General features: G+C 38.2%; 1 protein-coding gene across 2 annotated transcripts in view; it reads left to right on the top strand.

The window, feature by feature from the left end:
* Window positions 1–22,852, top strand: part of erbin (erbb2 interacting protein) — an 89,307-nt gene that overhangs the window by 26,458 nt on the left and 39,997 nt on the right. The window lies entirely within an intron of this gene.

Below are 22,852 nucleotides of genomic sequence, written 5' to 3'. Positions count from 1 at the left end.
GAGCGTCTCCAGGCAAAATAGAATAGGAAAAGATGTTTATATATCATTTTGACACGAATACATATTATTAAATTACATTTTCATGTTTGAAAGTCTGTAGGTTTACATAAATGCAGATATAGGCCTAATTGTAATAATAAAAAACGTCAATTATCGATTTTGAAATATTGCAACTGTCAATACAGAACGAAATATTCTGTAGCCTAGTATTTGCCGTCAATACCATAGATATGTGGCTACTCCCGACGTTTTCTTTGCTGTATCAGTAGGCTATTTCTGTTTAACATTAGGAATAGGGCTTCCCTCCGCATCAATAGCAGCAGCAGCGCCGCGTCAGACACGCTAGTAGTTTGCACGCTTCTAGTGTGCAAAGGCAGAGAAAACGCCACGCAGCCCCGTGGCTGACACGCAACAGAAACGCCACGCGCATCCGCGGCATGACAGTGAAAAAAGTTACATGTAGAGTGCATTATGGGCGCCAATATTCCGTTTAAAACCGGAATAGTCCTGGGATGAAACTGCTCACTTAGAGGATGGATACCCTCGGTCACATCAGCGCGATTAGACATTGAACATTTTAAATTTAAAACAGCTTATTATGTAGGTAACGTAGCCAATGTGTCCGATGCTTTCACTTGATGCAAACGTTTGTTTTTGTGATTAAAATACATCAAATATTACCAAAACATCTGTCTTCCTGTGTGCAGAAATTTGTTTATGTAGCCGTGACAACAAAACGCGTGCGCGCCTGGAGTAGGCGCTCTTAACACAGACGCGCATGCCTGTGATGCTCCGTGCGCAACGCGCGCCAACCCGCATAGACTGTGGCCAACCCGCAAGCCTTGCACTTCTGAAAGTCTGAGGAGCCACTCGTGTTGCTACCATAGATATACATAATAAATAATATACTTAATTACATAATATACTTTATTATGTACATCTATGGTTGCTACTACTCTCCGGCGCCGCCATCTTTATTTTGAATCTGACGAATCGACGCGCATATTTTGCGTCGACGTATTTTTTGCGTCGACGTCATCGATGACGTCGACGCGTTGTCCCAGCCCTAATTAATAGTCTATTTTTGTCATTCAGAAAGGGAAACCAAAACTAGGATTGCAGATATACAAACTGTAAAAGAAAGCAGAGTGTCCAACTAGAGCCAACGGTGCAGAACACACTGAAATAAAAATAAGCCAACCGACGCTCAAAACCGGTCGGCCATTGGCTTGGTGTGTCCTGGGCTTAACACATGAGGTGTTTGGTGATCTCCGTGCCTTAGAGGCAGAGGTCGTCTTAACCTTTGGTTTCAGTTTAAATGATAGAGGGTTTGTTGTGCATTCCGTCCATCGCTCCAAGGCCGTTCTCATCCTCCCTTTTGGAGTATTCTTTGAGTCTCCTTTACAGAAGGACTCACTCTCACTACCTTTGTCATTCCTTCAGTCGTGGCATCCAGTGCTCGGCACCAGTGTCTACGACGTTCTCTCACTTCAGATAAATGCCTAAAGGTGCCGTGAAATGTACGTTTTAGGCTGAGGACGCATGCATCTGTCAAAGCGCATAACGGTATGTTAAGCACTTATGCATTAACTTGACACTTAAAATAAAGAACTCTCATGATTTGGGCGTTTGCATCACGTACCTTTCCCACAGCAGCTCGTTCTGTTTCCACTGTTTTCACTATTTTTAGGTGCATTTTGTCCATAGAAATGCGTTATTCAGTGCTGTAATTTGGCGTGACTGGTGGAAGTTGGTGGCAGACATGACTAATTGATAATGAGAATCATTGTCGATGATTTTCATTACCAATTTTATCCACTAGTTGTTGCAGCCCTAAATAATTTAACACATTTGCTTGTTACAGTTCACCGATTTGCATTGTTAGCAGTTTCTCTTGATTTATTATGTATCCATTTGAGTAAAATTAACATTTTGATTTATTCTACAAACTACTGACAACATATTCTTCCAGTTTTCAAGAATATTGTCTGAAAAAAATATTTTCATGTAGAGAATTTATTTGCAGAAAATAACAAAAGATGCCATGTTTTCAGACCTAGAATAAGGGAAAGGAAAATAAAATTTGTATTCATTTTTAAATAACAGAATACCCTTATTAAATATAATTTCCTTATTCTAGGTCAGAAAACATTTCAAAGTTTTAACTTTGGAATATCAATATTTGGTGGAATAACCTTGATTTCCAATTGCAGTTTTCATCTTGGCATGCGTCTTGGCATGCTCCCTATCTGTCAATGTGACATTGATTGCAGTCGGGGACCATTCCTGGTGAAAAAATCCAAGCATCTTGGCTTTATTTTATTGGCTGAATTGCTTGTATTCTTGAGGTTTTCAGTGGGGCTCAGGACTGGTTGTGATAGCCTTGACAGGGTCCTCCATCCTCACCTTGATTGGCCTGCATGGCTGTGGGGATTGGAGCCTTGTCCTGCAGAAAAACATTTCAGAACATGTAAAAATCTAGTGTCGACAATGTTTAGTAAATCCCAGTAAATGTATAGAATAGTCAGTTTCCAATAAAAGTTTAAAAAAAATCAATAAATTAAATAATAATCTATATATATATATATATATATATATAATGTGTATACATTTTTTTAAACAGAGGGGTTTGTCAACAGCACAGGAGTCTGACCATATAGTGTTTGTACTTTCCAAGTCTGGTTTTGTTGGTTTTGTTTTTGGTATTAACTGGAGAAGATGTGAAAAACTAAAGTTCCCACTTCCCAAAGGTTTGCATACACTGCATTGCAACAAGGCCTTTGTCTATATTTAGCTATGAGTGTGAAAACCTTCTTTCTTTTTTTTGAAATACGTAAAATAACAAGGAAGCGTTTTCATCTCTATTGCTGAGGGTCACTTGAGTGCACTGGAAAAAACAGATCGCACACACTTAAAAGATGTGCTGTGGGTAGAAATGGGGCATGATGTCTGTACTAATGAGCACATTTAAATACAGATTTATGAGGGACGACATCGTTATCTCTGTCTCTCCAGTATTAAACGAGCCAGAAATCCCATAGGCTTACACCGAAAGACCCGACTATCATAGAGACTTGTGGGAGGGCTCTTTTGACCTGAGACTGTTAGCAGCCCCCCCAGAATACCCTAGAAACTTTAGATTGTAAAATGTAACAATCAATTTAATGTATAGAATAGGTCGTTTTTTTTATAACACCTTTGACTTAAGCAGATCTACTGCTGCTTCTTTGCTCTCCTTTATTGTTCTCAAAATGCCCTGTTCTTTTCAATAAAATGATTGTTAATCGATATGATATAATCTGCTGGATAATCTTCAGGTACAGCAGTGGTTAGTTTGCATGAAGATGATAGGCTGACCTGAATGTGTCTGTTGTAGTTACTGCACAAGAGGAAGTTGAATATCTTTCTCTCTTCATCTGTGCCTCTATCAGAGCTGCACATGAAGATGCAGCAAGAGAAGTTTGATGGCAGATTTTGCTGCTATACTGACATTTGCTCTTCGTTTAGAGAATGTGATGTAATGTGATGTGATCTGGAAATTTTTTAAAGGGAAAGTTCCATCGAAAATGAAAAATTGTCGTCATTTACTCACCTTCATACCATTCCAAACCTGTATAAGCTTTTTTTCCACGGAGCACAAAAGATGCTGATGAAATTTTCAACTGAACTATCCTTTTAACACTGAATTGGGTGCAGTAGTAGCGCAGGATTCTTTTCTCAAGTGGTAAGGAAGTCTACGCATTGAGTGTGTATCTGGGAAGCACCGCAGGCTTTTCTGTGCACAGAGGTCAAATCAACGCCTACGACTCACGCTATCACTTCTAGCCTATATAAAAACACACGTGCTTCTGAATGGCTCAACCTTGACTCTAGCAGTATTTAGAAGCTGAAGCACCCACACGCATGCAGACATTACTCACGCTCACACTTGGCTGAATATTGTGGAATGATCAAATACATCTCTTCTCTCATCTCTCGGGGTAAAAGCGAACATCCGGAGAGAGCGATGGTTCGATGAATATGTAAATATGAGCTGCACGCTTTCCCCTCAATAAACAAATAAGCACACAGCAAAACTGAGAAAACGTATAGCATTTTTTTTAATAAAGCATAAAAGATCATGATCATCATAGCAACGTGGATATGTTGCTAAGCAATTCGGCACTCTTTGTTTATATAGCATTTTATACAATAGGTTGATTTAAATCAAACAGCTTTACCATATTAAAAATGATAAACCGTGTCAGTGCCTCGTTTTATCAGAAGTACAATCAGAAGTTAATTTTCAACTCTAAAGCAGCTATACTGTGTGTTCATGTTTTCAGTTGCGGATGTCGAGTTGCTGTTGCTGACCTCGACCGACTGAACAGTGGAAAACAACTGATTTATTAAATGTTCATGATTTAGTTAAGAGTTCCATGTAAAAGATGGCGGAGTCTTAGAGCCACACCTACCTATTACATAATCGCCACGGACTAATGGTAGTACAAAGGTAGAAAGGTATAAAGGTAACTTTTCCGGAAAGGAAAATCATAACTTATACAAATATAACAACAGTTTGTTTTTTTTTACAATAATTACATTTAGAGCCCTATGACATTTATATTTTTACCAAATTTTACCAAGTTTTCTGGATTCCATTTTAATGATTTAATTCAAAAAGCCTAATTAATTGAATTAATGAAAACACCAATTTATTACTTTAAAAATCTTTAAAAATCTTCTGAATTTTTCAGAAATTGTGTTTTGTATTTAAATCTTTCTGGCAATCAAATGAAGTCATAAAACATTTTAATCATATGAAATTAAAAAGGAAATTGTCAAACAGTGCTGCACAAACAAGTTTTAATAATAACTTATCATTGTTATTAATGGTAGCAGATCTGAAGATGTTGAGGTTCTCTTTGGGAGTGACTAGGATAGATAGGATCAGGAATGAGTAAATCAAATGGAACAGCACATGTGAGATGCTTTGGAGACAAAGTTAGAGAGGCCAGGGTGAGATGGTTTGGACATGTTCAGAGGAGAGAGAGTGAATATATCAGTAAAAGGATGCTGAGGTTAGAGCTGCCAGGCAGGAGGTCAAGAGGAAGACCAAAGAGGAGGTTTATGGATGTAGTGAAGGAGGACATGAAGGTCTGAGAGAAGAAGATACAGAGGAGAGGGCTAGATGGAGGCAGATGATTCGCTGTGGCGACCACTGAAGGGAACAGCCGAAAGAAAAAAAAGAATCATTGTTATTAATGTGAGTATTGTTATTATATTGAGATATAGCTAAAGTCTGCTTTACAACAGTATGTTTTTACAATTTCAAGTTAAATCTGACTTCTCTGACAAATACCTTTTTGCGTTTTTGATATGACAGTAGTTTTTCTCAAATTAAACTTAGAAATTCTCTTGAAGTGACTAAAAGCGGCTCTGAAGATTAAGTTCATGCATTTTTGTTCTCATGAGGCTGAAAATGCATGGGCGTCACATGCTTTCGTGTGTGTGGAAGATGAAACTCCTTCACACAGACACATGCAGAGTATGGAGGATTCATATATAAGCAGTCTTTTTGCGGTTTAATATTTATAGACACTAGTCTGTATCGCAATTTGATTTAAGTGTAATGAGCTTCTTTTTATTTATTCATAAAAAAAATGTTTCGTGAAAGTACATTCTGTATTATGCAGTAAATTCTGTTTTTATGACTGGTTTCCGCGGTTCCATCCGTGTTTTCCGCATTGCGTAAATCATAGGCCCTATGTATACACAAATGTTTGAGGTCAGTAATCTTTTTAAAAGGTTTTGAAAGATTCCACCAAGGCTGCTTTATTGATCAAAATACAGTAAAAACAGTATTTCTGTATTATAGAATAAAAGTATTTCTTAAAGAAAAAAAACCTTACTGACCTCAAGCCTTTGAACAGTAGTGTACTTAAAAGTGATTTCTGTGCCTCTCTGTGGCACAATTTTTTTTTAAAAACAGTCTGAAAATAACACTTGCCAAGAACCATGTATTGGCACAATTGTGAGCAAATCAAATCTAAGGGTCAGGTGTTTTTTTGTTCTCTGGGTTTCCACTAGGGCATTATAACAAGCTCCATGACTTCCATTTACCTAATCTTCACACTGTTACCGAAACATGAATTTCCTGGTGCTGTGTGAACGGGACCCAGAGGCATTTGCTTTTCAGTGTTTTTCCACATTTTCAGCTAATCTCATATTTAATTAAAAGCTCAGCAGCTGACGCCGGTTTAATGCAGGCTTCCTTTGGCTCCGTTTCCCTGCCCGAGTGTGTTTCAGAGCGAGGTGAGAGGATTGCACATCTAAAAACAGCAGCTCACTCATAATTGATAAGGTCGTGTGGAATAATGGTCAGATATCTGCCGCTAAATGCAAGCGCAGGACTTTTTAATGAGGTCATGCTGCTTTTCCTCTGCAGTACTGGCAAAGGTGTTCAACAGCAGTATTTATCCACAGGAAAGGGGATGTTCTACCTTTTAGCATTGTGAGGATGGTCTGTCTTGAACTAGATATTTTGATGATCCAGTCTCAGGATGAAATAATTCATTGATACTGCTGGATCATTGGCAATTTTACACTTGAGCCAAAGACGGTATATTTAATTGGCATGAATTAAACGCACTTATCCCTTGATCTATTTGCATCCAGCCTCTTAGATGCATCTGGGTGGATGGTGTGGATGTGGAAACTGAAACTCCATTTGACATTTAGGGATAGAGACAGAGGGGGTTTGTGGTGATTTGCTCAAGCTCATATTTCTGTCTTTTGACTCACCCCTGGGCGTCCTGCACTGGTCAGTTGACAGTCACAGAGAGAACGATGAGGTTTCTTCCCATTGTACCTAATATAACACCCTTTAGCCTTGACCTTATATTCTCAAGATATAGGGCATTCTCTCATATCCTTTTGCTAACTATGAAATGGATAGTTTAAAATCTTAATTTGAGTCTTCGAAGCCATTGGAAAATAACTGATACCTGTCGCCGCATATCATTTGTTGCTTGGCAAATGTAAATGAATTACAGTTGATGGGCTGATTTACTCAGCTGGCAAGCTGTTTGTGTTGTCTATTCATAAATTAATGTAATAATTTATTGAATGTAGACGAGGTTCTCTATAATGGAAAAAGGTTCTATAGATTTTCTTTTTTTTTTATGAAACCGAAATTAGGGCTGGAACATTGTGTAAATTTGTCGATTTGCGTGGAATGAGTCAAATTGTATGGCATGCTGAAAGACAGCTGTTTTAACCAAACATATTAAGCCCGGCCTTAAATATTTTATTGGCCAATATTTTATACCGGCATCAGCGTATATGGCACCGATATAATGGACACCCAAGCGTGCCCACACGTCTCACAATGAGCAAATATTCACACAAAATCATATCAAAATGATGTCTATGCCTTTCTTGTCAAGTATTATCAATAAACATAGATGATAAACATCACTTATGTCTTAAGTAAACATAAACATGAAATTTTCCAGTCACTGCCAGCATTTTTGGTCATTTTCACAATATCTGAACATGCAATATATCAAAAGAAAGAACAGAGCCTCTTTTATTCTACACTTTTTATCAACACTTGAATGTGGGAAAGTTTCATGAAGCTAGTTTTTTTCTTTCTTTGAAAATCGCTTTTTTGTCAAAGATGTGATTCAGAACAATGATCAAACCAGACTCTTTTTTTTGTTTTTTTTTCCTGATATCAATCGGCCCCCAAAAATCCAAATCGGCCGGGCTCTATTATGGACGACAACCCCCACCCCCCATGTTTAACACTGTTGCTATAGTTAGTAAGCTATTTTAATCTGAATGAACAAATAATTTTAGGATTCACACTTGTAAGCAGTTGCTTTGTAAATCCCAAAAAGCGAACACAGCCAGTAAACACCTTTCCTAATTAGGCCTACACTGCATAAACCTTATCTTTTGTCATAAATAGTATCGTTAGGTCAAAGTTCATACATTATTCATTGGTAAATTAACCAAAGGATTAATCAACTATTCAGAAAATAAACAATACATTAACTGAAAAAATTATTGTTAGTTCCAGCCCTAACGGAAAGCTCTGCTGTGGAAAAAAACCCTTTTTGGATCTTTATTTTTAAGAGTGTAACACAATGTTTTAAGCATGGTAAAATCACTGTAGCGAATGGCTCTGTTTTGTTGTTGTTGTTGTTCTTCCCAATAACCTTTGAAAATAGGTAACCTAGTTTTGTGTTTCCTGAGTATGCATTGCTGACTTTGGAGTGTGATTACAGTGTCAAAAGACTTGCCAAAAAATGATTATCAGCAATGTACATCACTCTCAGCCAATGCGGGTTTTTATTTCAAACACTACTGCCTAAAATATCTAAAAGGAACTAAACCACCAGGAAGTGAATGGACAAGTGCAAAGGTCCCTCTCACGGTGCCCATACACGACAAGGTTGCTCTGAAGCTGATGCGGCACAGGCACAGCACATCGAGCGAGATCAGATTACCCGCCCTTCGTTCAGAACAGATCCGCCAGGACAATAGCGGTTTTGTTTGCCTTACTGCTGCAAGACCACTGCGCATTGTGCAGAACTGTGAGAACCAAAACCAAAACAGTGGAGCAGAACTGGACAAACCGGTTGTGCTGCTTTTGTCACCGATACCAGTGTTTTTTCACCTCTTTTATATCTTTGCTTCACCCTTCTCCAAGTATATGTTTGTACTAAGAAATCCACGTTGCATCTGTCAGAGATCTTCCCCGAGCGGCGGCTTCCTACCTGTTAGCTCGGCGTCTCTAAAGCGATTTTCTGGCGCTGAATTATTGAGAGAGGCCTCAGCCCCTGCTGTGTTAGGGAGATGGACTTGTCAAAGAGCGACAGAATGAAACGCACACCCAGCCTTCCTGCTGCTCACAAACGACCTCTCACCTCCGAGCTGGACACACGTACACCTCAGCCGGTGAACCTGACACCTGACCCCTGCTGTACGCCCAGACACATGTTTGAGCTGGCCCAAGAACAGGCCAGATAAGTACAAGATGATTACAGCCCTGGTCCTGCATTACAAAGCAACTTACAAAATGCTTGTTCACAGTATAAAATGTTTATCGGTATGAGAACATCAGTCATGGACACTTCATTTTTGTACTTTTGTTCATTGTTATTGTACGTGAACATTCAGTTAATTTCTGTCATCTGAAAACATTTAGGAGAACATTCATTTGTTTAGTTTTTTTCAGAATGTCATTTTAATCTGTCATTTGTAAACGTACATTTAGACATTGCTGGATGCATTAGGATAATGTGAATGTCAGCAGATCATTTAGTAAAGTACAAAAATAGTTACTCTTTGTGTAAGGTAGAGAACACTCATCTTTGTAAGGATGTTTTTATAATACAAAATTATATAATTTATATTGAAAATCATTTGAGGTAAATGTAACACCTGACATTATTTACAAGCTGTTTTGACATCTTTCTGCAGTTAAAACACTGGTAAAGTACATTAGAGATACTGAAAGTCCTGTATATTTCAACAATGCTTTTTGATGTTCATTCATGTGTATTTCATGCTGTAATAGTACATTAGAGGATGAGATGCTCAGTTCACGAGACGCGACAGTGAACTGTCACGTCATATTAATGGGCACCGAAACCACATGTATTGTTTGAATTCCATAGCAAAATTGACAGAATTTAAAAGCCGAGACAAACGCAACCCTCCTTATCTGTCGGCACTTTGTTTGTGTCCTATTTGCTCTGTGATGTATCTTATGGATGCCTGGCATGGGAACTAGGGATAGGATTTTTTTCAAAAAAATATTGCATTTGAATATTAGCTGGGCTTATAAACAATATTCAAATATTTGTTTATTTAAATGTTTAATGAAAGAGACGTTATTTATTTATTTTATTCAAGTTTTACACCATTTCTGAACAAGCTGATGATTACGCAATATAACTTTACACAACAAGCTTGTGTTATTTCTTAAATAGTGCTAACAATAATAAAGAAAGATGATGATCAACACCTTATGTGTTACCACTGAAATGTAGATGTAATATATTTCCAAATGTAAGCCCATCTTATGCGGAATGCACGCTTCATACTATCGTCTGCCCTGGCTATAACCTCGAGTGTTTTGGCCTGTTTACTTTTTGCAAACCTTGTGAGCGCAAAAACCCAAACGCTGTGACCTCGCGCCAAATGTTTTTATTGGTTTATTCAGTACAAACAGGCGAGTTATGAAACATTGAGTGTGAGGTATTTGTTCACTTCACACAATAATATTTTGGAATGAGATGGCTAAATGTAGTAGCGTTCAGTCCACTATAATAACCTAATTTAGAGATTTTTTTATTTTTTTTAACTGACAACTTTGATCAATTAACGTTGATACGGTCAACCATCAGTCAAACGGTCATCGGTTAACATCCCTACCTGTGAGGCCATTCCTAAAGCCACCGCTACTGAATCACTTTTACTTTCCCTCCGTGTTCATCAGAGAACAGACACTACAATTAAAAACTGAAAGTGTCTGTTTAATATAATGTGATTAAGCCGCTGAGGAAGTGTCAGCACAAACCAGGGAACTACACTGCGACCAAAATGGTCGCATATGCGACCTTTTCAAATGCCATTGCGACCCGAATTTCTATGGGGTCGCAAATGTATCACTGATTATTTTTGTACCTACCTTATGTTTTAGGCAATATACTATGATTTACTATGAGAATTTATTAATACAGAAATGTGTATTTTAAGAAAACATTTTATAACGTGCTCTGAGCATTCAACACATCAAGTTGGCTTCAACCCCGCGACCCCCGCCCCCTCCCAAAATGTAGGCGAGGTGTACGTTGATTAAAAATAATATACCTCTCGTTAAGACACACACAGCAATCGCATATATATCTCAACATAGCCTAAGTTACAATCTGTACGTGTTGAAATTAAGCGGACAATTGACTCATATTGTAAGAAGGGAAGTTCAAGTGTAACATTTTTACGGTCTATGAACAGAACCATCACTTGATGTCGATGCGACATGTCAAACGGAGCCTGTGAGTGGGAATGATGTGGCTGAGAAGGATTCGTCAGGGAAAGCACACGCGGGAAAAACGAAACGGACATATGAATTTCGACACCAGTGGCTCGAAGAATAAGTTACCAGTGGTTAAGGTACCAAGACGGAGCAATGCACTGTATGTACTGTAAATTCTGTGGGCCATCAATTGCTTGCAGGACTGTCCAAATTTGGAACTGCGTCAAAACAATTCAAACACGAATCATTAACGTTAGCCGCCACGTTTACATGCACACTTTTTTGTCATTCCAATTAAAATAATTACGATTGAAAGATTCAGTGGACTGTTTACATGAGACGTTATCTAAACCGAGCTGACTTTCAATCGCAATCACCACAGAGCAGTTTGTCTGCCGCTTCAGAAATGTCGACGCTTCTCTCCAGCAGCTGAATGTGTTCACGGATGCCATAGCAACTCTCAACAGCCACCAGGACTTACACGGTTTTATAAAAGCTATTTATTTGTTGTAAAGTGTAATAATCATCTCAGAAAAAATAAATTCTTCTGTCAGGCGCAGTAGTAAAAAGTGCCTGGGACAAACGCTGTCAAGATGAGAGGATGTAGCCAGGCTATGTCTGTCATTATGCCAACATTATCTTCATACGTTCTTAAGAAATAAAAAGTTTACCCCTCAGAAAAATAAACTTTCCTCTCAACATTATAGCCTGCGTTTGAGCGCGGCGCGCAGTCAGTAGTGAAGGCGCGCGCTGTGTATCACGTCATATAAGGACGCACACTGAAAAGTAATTCGGTCAGGTCGTTTAACATGGTTACATTTTTCATGAAAAGGTTTATCCCACCCCTCTCAAACTGATTACAATTTCATTCGGTTTGGGCATTTTTATTCAGATTGAGGTGTGTATATGGAGCATTTTCATTTGGATTTGACTTTTAAACCGATTATAGTGCTCCATGTAAACGCACTGAAGCTTCACAATGATAGTATTTTTCTTATTATTTTATGGATTATATTTATTTTATTTTTCCTTAAGAGTTCAGGAGTCTGCCCATCTGTGCCCACCACAGCATGTTGAAATGCAAAAGAAATTCATTTTGCACTTTATTGTGTACTGTATTTTTTATTGCAATAAATCTATCCCAACCCTTGTTAAAGAAAACAAGAAGGCATGTGGTTTAAAAGATGGCAAGTAAAAAAAAAAGCACATCGGTATGCAATACAGTTTCATTATTATTATCCAGAGTGGCTTACTATAAATAATTTGTGCGACCAAATCATGTTTTGTGCCAGTAACTGAAAAAGTTAGTAGCGCAAGTGCCACCAGTGGAAAAGGTTAGTGTAGTTCCCTGCAAACGCAGCAGGAGTCAGATTACACGCATCGTAATGAGCTGAATGAGTTCACGTGATGAGAGCTGAGGTTAACGCGTCCATGCTCGCGGCAGTAGTTCTTAGCTCGTGTTCAGACTCGTGTTTCAGTTCATGCCTTTGGAAGATTAACTTTCATAGGAATTAACTTGAGAAGATAAAATACTCACTTTGCTCCGCCGGCCGCACCGTTTCCATGAATGCCTGAGCCGAGCTGAGCTGTGAGTGCGACCCCATCCCCCATGTGCGAGGTGAAAACATGCGGAAATAGCTCCCTCTGCTGGCTGTAGTCTTTAGCGTCTGGCCAAACATTTTACAGATGACGCAAATCAACGATATTTGCGTCACCGGAGTAATTTTTCTAGAAGTAAAATGCATAAATCTCTCGTCTCGGGGGATATGAGAGGGGGGAGCACGATCATACGAATATACTCCAGCGTTTCTACTGATAGAAAGCCATATGCTAATCGCTGAAGTAACCCTTTAAGGCTTTATTTTAGTGTATTGAACTAAAAGATACACTTTATAAATAACGTTAGCAATATGTGTAAACAAAAATATATAGATCAAAAGCATTATAAGCTCAAGCTGCATGAACAAAAAAAAATTTAATACGGCAGACTGTGACAGTTATCGTGCAGAACGTACATAAACACTTGAATCGGCATATGGTTATTGTGTATATTGATTCATGTGTCATTGTTAATGTGTAGAAAAACAATAATGTCCACATGCTCGGGTGAGAAACCGCGCTCTGCTGAGAGACTTTGCTGAGACACAAAGATAACTGCATGCTAAGTGAACCGCAATGAGAAATCACTTAATCTAAACAGCAGTCGAATGAGGAAAGAGCTGTCCATCACTGCATCAGCAGCTGTAGGTAAGCGCAGCTATACCCCGACGAGAACTCATCTCATAGCAAAATTATCTTTTAAACCAGTCTCATTTGACTGGTTTTAAGGAAGCATATGTCTCAATCATTTTGCTATGAAGGGAGTTATCTTCTCGGCTCACTCTGGGACAGATGGTTTTTTTTTTGGTTTTTTTTTCAGCTGCTGTTTAGATTTTGGCTGCATTACAGTATTGCGCTACAGCGCCCCACTGGTCAATCCACGTTATTGCAGGCCCTTCATATAGGTCATATGAGATCAAAAGACTATTCGACGACAAAAATATTTGTTGACCATTTTTTAATTGTCGATAATGTTGACTAATCGTTTCAGCCCCAGACATTTTTGCTTTTTCCTTAAGAAATCCAGCTATTAATGCTCTTGATTAAAACCCCTAGGAGCAGGGTTTTTCAATGTTGACTTCCTTGTATTGAGTCAAATAATCTTTCCTGCAGTGTTACAGTATTCAAGCAGAACTTGCCCTACATTACTTGTGCCAAGTGATATAGATTTCCAGAGAGCTGCAACTAAACTTCAGATCCTCAGCTCACACTCCGTCCGGCTATTTTCAGTTCTTCCCTCCAGACTGCATATTCTCAGGGTTATGCTTGATGTTTTCCGTGTTTCTCTCTCTCTCACTTTCTCCCTGGCCTTTTCCGTTCCCTCTAAATGTGGCCTATTTTTTCAGATGCGTCGCCCCAGCATTCCTCTGTCGAGCTCGGTTCGGATCAGAACACCGTGCTGAAGTGTTACCCAAATCCAGCTCTCTTAGAAATATCTGTAGCATTGTCAAAAACCGCACATTTCAGTCGGATCTGACACGCCGCATGTCAGTCGGCTCTTCAAGTGCCGTTCGTTCACAGAGCTGTGTGGCAGGATCTGAAAATGTTTCCCTCTCACCATCAGGAACTGAGAACTGTATGCGTCAGCACCCGCGAACAGGCTAGCGCGTATTAGCGGGGGCTGTATCTTGGCGACACTCTGTTTAACATTGCGCAGACTCGGAGATGGCAACGGTGCTGTGCTTTGCATCAGAGAAGCTGCAGACGAGTTCTTCCTGTTGTGAGCAGTCTCTGATAACCGCAGACTGGGGGAGGGGTGGAGTCGAGCAAAGCCGTGTTGTATTTAAAATGTGACCATTGTCTAATTGGTCATCAGAGCCGGTCCATAGAGCTGTGGGAAATGGGTCACCGAGTTCCCAAAAGGCAGCTTGGAGCCACGGAGAGACTCTGATTCACCCAGAATCATTTGCCTTGATCTTCTTCATCAGAGGCGTGCTAAAATCTCAGATGGGTCATGGCTTAAAGGAACAGTTCAACTAAAAAGGACAATTCTGTCATGTACTCTCTCAATTATGCGTTCCAAACTACAGCCAGAAAGTCCCTGGTGATATTTTTCAAAGCTTGAAAAATGTCAACAATTATGTAAAAGATTATACCTTCTACCCTGATTCCACGCTTAATTCAGTGTGTCACTGTTTCTTCGAAATTGCTAGTAAATTTGAATTAATTACAGAGTAAAAATATTTTCTAATGCAATTATTTCTTCTTCTAGCATACAAATTCATACAGCTTCGTTTGAGAAACAGACTGAAATTGAAGCCATTATTCCCTTAAAATGTTCTGTATATCCACACTTGGCCTGTCACTTAGAAGACACTTTGGAAATAAGCTTGGGACATAATCGGCAAGAACAAAGAATTTTGTTTGTTTTCTCGTGGTGGCAAGAACAAGAACAAAGTTTGTTCTGGCCACTAAATTCCATACTTCACGAAAAAAGCAGTTGCCCAACATTTGCGTTTCTCTGCATTAACCCCGCCCACTTTAAATGTCTGACCAATCAATAGTTTCAATCAAAATGTCTTCATAATAGTTCTCAGACACCCACAAGAAAATAGTTCTGCTCAGACGATGTGTCGAGAAAAAGCTCTGAGAACTCCCAAACCAGGGCTGCGACAACAAAATTACGTCATTTCTCACAACTTCTTCTTCTCTGTTCTTGCAGAGTATGTTGTAGCCTATAGGGCTGTCACCATATCAGATGTCTACTACACCGTTATCATGGCTAAAAGAAATAATAACAATGTTATTGCGATAACTATCGGTTTTAAAAGGTCAAATCAGTTGATTCTTTGTTCATTTTTGTTTAATCTTTTTTTTTTTTTTTTACGAGTGAATCGCTCAAAATATGAGCACTGTACAAACAAGAACTTATTTTTAACCAGAACTTTTTGCAGACACCCTATCCATTTTACACAATCCTAAAGACCCCCCCCCCACTGGCAAACTAATTTTTCTGGGGTGCGTATAGTGGGTCTGGTTTTCACTCTCATCTCCTCTCACTTGCTGTTTTCCATTTTATGACGAGTCTTTGTTGGATTGTCAGCCAATGCCACTGGATTATTTACGATATTATGTGTAGTATTAAATATTTCCTTTTTTAAATGTCATTGTTATTGTCCATACCAGTGTATTGCGATAGTTTATGGCAACACAGTTTAGCGCCTCTGATCACAGGAACTTGTTTTGGTAATTTCTGTTTCCTGTAAATATAAGCCTGACAGGGCAACCCACATGAAACTACACACTTATTAGCATCTGAAAGTTGTTGTTTTTTCTACCAGTTTTTTTTTCTTTCCTCTTCACACACATACAACTATTCAGTAAAGCTTTAATTTCTCATTATCACTATTATTGACTATGTCAATTATTTGATGCTGCTCTAGATTAATGGGAATATGTTGCTGTTTTAGAGCACATTTCCTTTAACGTGGGATAGAGAATCCCGTTCCTAAGCTTCTGAAGTGTTGTTGTTTTTTAACTATAAGGCTGTACTGTTACACAGAAATCAAGTAGTAAATGATCCATGGAAACCAACCCCAAATCAGTGGCATGGACTTTACAGTGCCAGCTTGCGTGTGAAGGATTTCCTGCTGCCACTTCCTCCTCCTCTGCGGTTCTCTCTAGGTGTGATTTTTACCCTACAGGTGTTTTTTTGGGGGGGGGTTGGAACATTGTATGCCATATGAGCCCGGTAACCTTGAGGCACGTTGCCGTTGTGAAATGTAGCAATGCTGTGGTGGCTGTCACACTGTCCACTGTTTTCGCCCCTGCCACTGTAACCATAGCAACGGCAGTGACCCGAGGGTTAAAGGCTGCCGAATGGGCTGGCGTTTTCCGGATAAAGAGGACCCGTGTGGACTGGCACAAAAGAGGGAGGACAGATTGTGGGAGGTCTGTTTGATGTGAAAGTTGTGCCAGCAGGCAAATCTCTCTTGTACCTTCCCTGCCCCCTCGTACACACAAACTAACATAATGGATGCGCCGACATGCACAGTTACGATAAGTGAGAAGAATAGTTTCTACCTAGATTTTGACATTTTAGTTTTTGTTTGCAGAACTTTCCATTACAATGCATGTGTTGTGGTTGGTTGCTAGGGTGCTGCTGTGCACTTGCATTTCTGAGTAGTTTTTAACCTGTTGCTAGGGTGTTAAGGGAGCTGTGCTGGTATAGAGAGGCCCATGATATGATTTGAAACAAATTGATCAAAAATGGTTGTAATCAAAGAAATCCACAAACATCTTTTGTGACATTTTATCAACTGATGTATCAACTGACATTTAACAATTCCTTTTATTATTTTTTGGCAAAAAGTGCTAGACAGCACAGGTTTACTGGTTGATTGATTGTACAGCCCTACTTTTGATTTATTCATCCACAATTATTTAAATTCAGTGACATTCCCTTTTAAGTCATTTTCATGACCTAAATTATTACTATTATTACTAATCACTAATGTGATTGATGTGATTATAAGTCCCTACAGTAAATGGCACAATTTGATAAGGCTCTAAAACAGCACCAAGAAATGGTATTCACAGGGAAAACAAATTTTTTTTTTTTTATTTGAATAAATCCTCAACTATTTAAATAACTTTTTGGTGTGCGTGTCGCTTAACAAGTACACAACCCAAAACAAAGATGAAAATTCAATTTACAACTATTCATATTGCAAAATAGCTCCGCTGGCATAAATAGGTACATTTTTGTAGACTAATGATACTGTGACAAATGTTTTGAGAAATCACCCTTGCTTCATTCAGTATACGTGGAACAACGAATATGCAAATTAGTCTTCGCCTCCACTCAATCACACTGGCTTGCACTACCTGATCCATTTGCTCTCCATTTGCTCAACTGTAGTAAACGCTGCATAGGGCTGCAACAACAAATCGATAAAAAAAATCAATAATGAAAATGATTAAACCATGTCATTACAGTCTGTGAAAAGAGTCCAGTGGAAACAGAGTGAGCTGATGCAGGAAATGTACATGCAAGCGCCAAAAACATACGTTTTTATTTCAGGCTTCAAGTGAAGGCCTGTGATTGGAATGAACCAAGTGATTGGTAACATGTTTGTGACGACTTCAAAGCACATTTGAGACTGTCTTTGGTTCACTGAAGTTTCCAAGAGGAAAAACTCAATTGTGTTGACCAATGAATTTGCAAATGGTTTATCTTAAAGAATAATAAAAACACCACATAGTATAGCACATCTGCATTACAAATGGTCTTAAATAGGTAATATTGGTTGATCTCTCTAAATGCCAGTTAGCCCCGGATCTCTGATATCCTGGTATCTAGATACGGCTTGGGTCCCTCCTTCAATGTGTTTTATCGTAGTGTAGAGGCCATGTGTTGTTCATTACTATTGGCTTGGTGAGCTGCATTGCTCCTTTGAGATATTCTCATCCTTTCCGAGGGATGCATCACATGGTATATGTCACATGATGCTGTCAGCACCAATAAGAAGTAAAACCATATTTTCCCATGCATTGCAAATTGCTAAATTGTGCACGCCTGTGTTTATACCTCAGTGGAGAGTAAATTACTCAAATGAAAAGAGACAAAATGTTACTATTTTTAAAAGAAAAGTGCAGTAGCAGTTGTGCAGTTACACAGTCTCGACTGGATGCTGAGGAATCTCACATCTCAACTGCTTGAAGTCCTCAGCCTTCCGCTTCCCTGTAACTCTTACACGCACCGTGTAGACGACTAGATGTCTTAACGTCAGCTACGCTGATTGCAACAGGATCTGGCTGTCATTGTCTGCCAGTGTGTTAAAAGGGAAACTCTCAACCTCCGCCCTCGACCTGCACGCCCATTTCCCTCCGCAAGTCGACGTCACCAGCCGCGTGTTTATTATGACTGATAAGAGGAGGCCTCTGGAGAGCAGCGTGTTCTTATTCACTATCGCCCTGGCCAAACTTTCCGCAGCAGCCTAGTTGTCAAAGTTGAACGGCTGTGGCTGTTATGATCATAACAACCTTACAAAGGGTTTCACTAGCCGTACACACATTGGCATTGCTACCAGAGCTGTTTGACTATTTTCTGTGAGTCCATAAGGAGATTTCTTGCAGAATGTTTCTGGCAATCTTTTTCATGACAGTCAGGGGATATACAAAATACAACTTGAAAAGCACCATAAATCTAGACCATATGGAATCTAGCCTATGTGCGGTGTATCACTTCTTTATAAACCAAGCGCGAAAGAAATTACAAGCATGCAATGCTGTAGTTGTTGTCAATAAAAACAGTGTATAATATTTTACAATATTTTATAATAAAATTACCAAAAACTACCAATAAATAGGGTAGCTGGTATGTTGTGTGTGTGCTGGGAAGGATTTGCATGCAGACTGTATTTTCTTTCTGTTCTTCAGGATCTTTTTCTGTAAAGTGTGGTACAAAAAAAACTGAAATTATATCAGAGGGCGACTCCGCAGACCCCCATATTTTAAGAGAATTGCAGACCTTAACACGGAGTCAAGGTCAGGAATTCTTCTAAAATATCAATCATCTTTTTGTGACAAGGCTAGAGTAGTTCAAGCAGTAAAATGTCATGCCTCTTAAAAACGGCTGACCTTCTTAAAAATGACTGAGAAGGTTTAAGGAAAATATGTAACTTTTTACTTGAAGGTTACATCTGACATTTTTACAGGCATTAAATTGAAATGTTTTAGTTGTTGCCAACTTGAATACCAAGAGTGCATTTTCTAAGACCTTGGCACGTTTTAAACTAGATTTTTAAAAATAATTTCTTTGCTTTATCTTGGACGCTCTTATTTGTCCTTGACCCATACCTGGTCCAATTAGTACATTTCCATATTTTTGCAACATTTTATAAGAAATCAATATTTGAACATAATGTATATTTGTCTACAAAGTGTATATCAAGCAGTTAAGCCTTTCGATCAAAACATTTGAAATATAACGATACGGAACGTGTGTACAAAGTTTGGCTGGTAGTGTACACCAGTGACTTTTCATTGAAGGAGTGATTGTTTGGATGCCCTTGGCCCAAACACTTTTGCACACGAGATGAAGAGTTGGGCTGAGTCCATCTGATAATGAGGAGGAGGAGAAAGGTCACATTCTTCACACTTTTCCACAAGGATCTCATTGATGCAGCCGCATTCCTGAAGCTGTGATATAATCCTGCACTTTTTCATCACCCATTCTTCATCATCATCACATGTCCACGACATAACTAGTTGGAAACGGAAATCTTTCACACATTTTCTCACACTTCTCCCTTTGACGCGGTGCAATAAAGCCAGAGGCTGGGAGCTATTTTTTTTTTCTCTTGCACTGCTTGCATCTCTTTTGTGCGCTGAAATTCATGGCTAAAAGGAGATACTCTAGACGCCCTGTCTTAATACCGCGGGACTCCATGTTATCACGACACAGTGTGTGGAACCACAATAGTCCAGCTGGACCGACTCCAAGAGGAACTAGGCTCGAGGCCTGTGTTTTTACTTTCCTTAATGATTCATACAATATGATTCTATCACTAATCTCTTCATTCATTATCCAGTGGTATTGACATGTCATTTTCATAAAACATCACCCATGTATGCCTGATCTTGAGTAGTGTGTTACTGGAGCCAGTGTTTTTAATATCTAATGACACGACATAACCAAAACAAAGTTTCTATTGTCTGGCGCAGTGTAGCTTACAGGTCAAAGATCTGGGCTTCTAACCATAAATTTGCCCCCAATAAACTGATTGTATAGATTATCTACGTTTTTATGATAGGTAAAGGTAACATTCTTTTATTCAAATGTCCAGTTACTGATATTTTCAACAGATTATGATTGTTTACTTTCACTTTTGAAATAAATACATGACAATTAGACCACAGAAATAAAAACATATCATGAGTATAGTTGTAGTAATAATTGCTATAATAGTAATGTTATTTATTGTTTTAATTATTATTTTAAGTAGTAGTATTTTTAACTCTCTTATGAATTAATTATTAATAATATGAATCATATTATTATTATTTTAAAAATCTTATAACAAATACTTATTATTATTATTATTATTATTTAGTATTTTTCTGAAATAGTATAATTTCTCATTTTTAGGCTATGTTTGTCATGTATTGAAGCTTATTGAAAAGTAATGTATCAATGTAATGTATTTAATATATTTCATTTATCAAACATTATTGTCTGAGCATCATCAGACTTTCTGTCTTGAATGCTCCGTCGCTGTGGCAACTAATATAGTCAAACCAAAATGTATTCAGACACCTTCAACATTTTCTCACATTATCACAGTGAATTCACTATAGTTTAGAAAATGTTAATAAAATATGACAAGAACTTAGTCTTGATAATATCAGATAACTGTGAAAGGTATGTAATGGATTACAATCAGCTGGCAGCTGTTAAATTTAAGAACACAATAAGATAATACCAATTATGTCAACCAATGACCAAGTAATGCTATTGTTCAGTCTGTGCTGTAAAAGGGTGCATTAAAGAAAAAAAACACTCTTAAGCAAAACATGATCAGGTCAAAGTGTCTGAATAATTAAATTTTGACTCAATTTTGAATTTTACTGTTAAGAATGTTTGTGTATAATATGTCACAGTTTACTTTTATTTAGCTATCTTCACTTACATAAATGAACTATAGTGTCCTGTACCCACTAGTAAAAAATTATCTGGGGTCTGAATAATTTTTGGTTTGACTGTATGTACGAGACAATACTGTAAACACAATATAGCTCAATCTAAATTTTCAGGATAACACATCAGTTGTATGTTTACACAAACAAATCCAAAACATCTGATATGATTCTTTGGTATTTCATACTGTCTATCCACTCTATCAGCACCCTTTCATTCAATTCTTTGATTTACTTTTACACACATGTTTTTTTTTTTTTATGCATGTTATTCCTAGAAAGGACGTTTGTCTTTGTAATCTTTCCTTTTAAGTGTAGAAACTTTTAGCTGTGAATCAACTTTCCTGTGACGCTGATGTGACGTGGCCTATTGCATAATGTTAACCAAAGAGACTTTCAGGCATTGCTTGAGTAACTACATTTGGTATATGATCTTTGTTCTTGAATTATTATTTTTCTCAGAAAGTTAAATAGGTTGTTGACCAACAATTCACCTTGACTTTAAAATCAACGGGGACTGGCATCCTGTGAACGGTGCAGAACTGAATTTCAGTGGCACAGGTTGTATGAAAACAAATGCTTTTGCTAGTTCTAAGCTGTTTTCTATCAGCAGATTTTAACATCACTCATTCTTCTGAATGGCATTTGCTGTGGCACCTCATCCAAATGCAGATTTAAGGGCTCTTCATGACAGTCCACACACAAACAACACAAGAGAATACTTGTGTGTTCAGCAGGCAATTGTTGTTTCCACTGGGTTTGGATAACTAGAGCAGCGCCTCATGAAAACCACACTATCGATTCATGAGCAAACCTTGGGCCACCCTTTCTGATGCCATATCCAGGATTTTTTCCATTTCAAAAGAATGAAAGGACATTGTAATGATGCTGTTTTTCAGGCCAACCATGAATATAAAGGTTTTAATGAATGTTAATGTGCTTCTCTCAGTGATTTTGTAGATTGAGTAATTGTCAGGTGTGTTTGCAGTATTTTTATGCCTTGACCAGTGCTAATCTCGCCAAAAAAATACTGAAGGAAACATTCACTTGTTCATTGACAAAATCAAAAAAGCCTTCAACAGGAAATTGGCAAAGATGGGATGAAAAATGCATCATGATGATAATTAGCAGATATTAGTTTAAATTCTACTAATGCACTAGCAATGTTTTTAGAAAAAAAGAACATGTAGAATTCAGCTGTGATCGGAACATTTAGCTCACTTTGTGAATGTTAATACAACAACCCACATAAGACACATTTCAAATCTTGTTTTCACAGGTTAATATGTAAATTATACTCCAGTAAATGTTTCATTGAGCCTCGTTCATTTAGGAGTGAAGTAAATGATTATCGTCCATTTATAATCCATTGAATCATTGGTTTACCCGATTCATTCAAAACGCAGACCGAACCAGAAATGAAACATCACTACTCTGAACTGCTCAGAATCTGAGATGGGATTCTCCGGTTCTGCTTTGTCTTTATATTTTTGTGGGCAAAACTGAGCAAAACAGACTAAAAACAACACACTATTAAAACATTTTATGAAACTGTTGGTCAGTGTCGCATTGGCATTTGTG

This window comes from Pseudorasbora parva, chromosome 23 (genome assembly GCF_024679245.1).
Source record: "Pseudorasbora parva isolate DD20220531a chromosome 23, ASM2467924v1, whole genome shotgun sequence".
Taxonomy (NCBI): domain Eukaryota; kingdom Metazoa; phylum Chordata; class Actinopteri; order Cypriniformes; family Gobionidae; genus Pseudorasbora; species Pseudorasbora parva.
The sequence above is the reverse complement of the archived record's forward strand: the minus strand, read 5'-3'. Positions and strand labels throughout refer to the sequence as shown.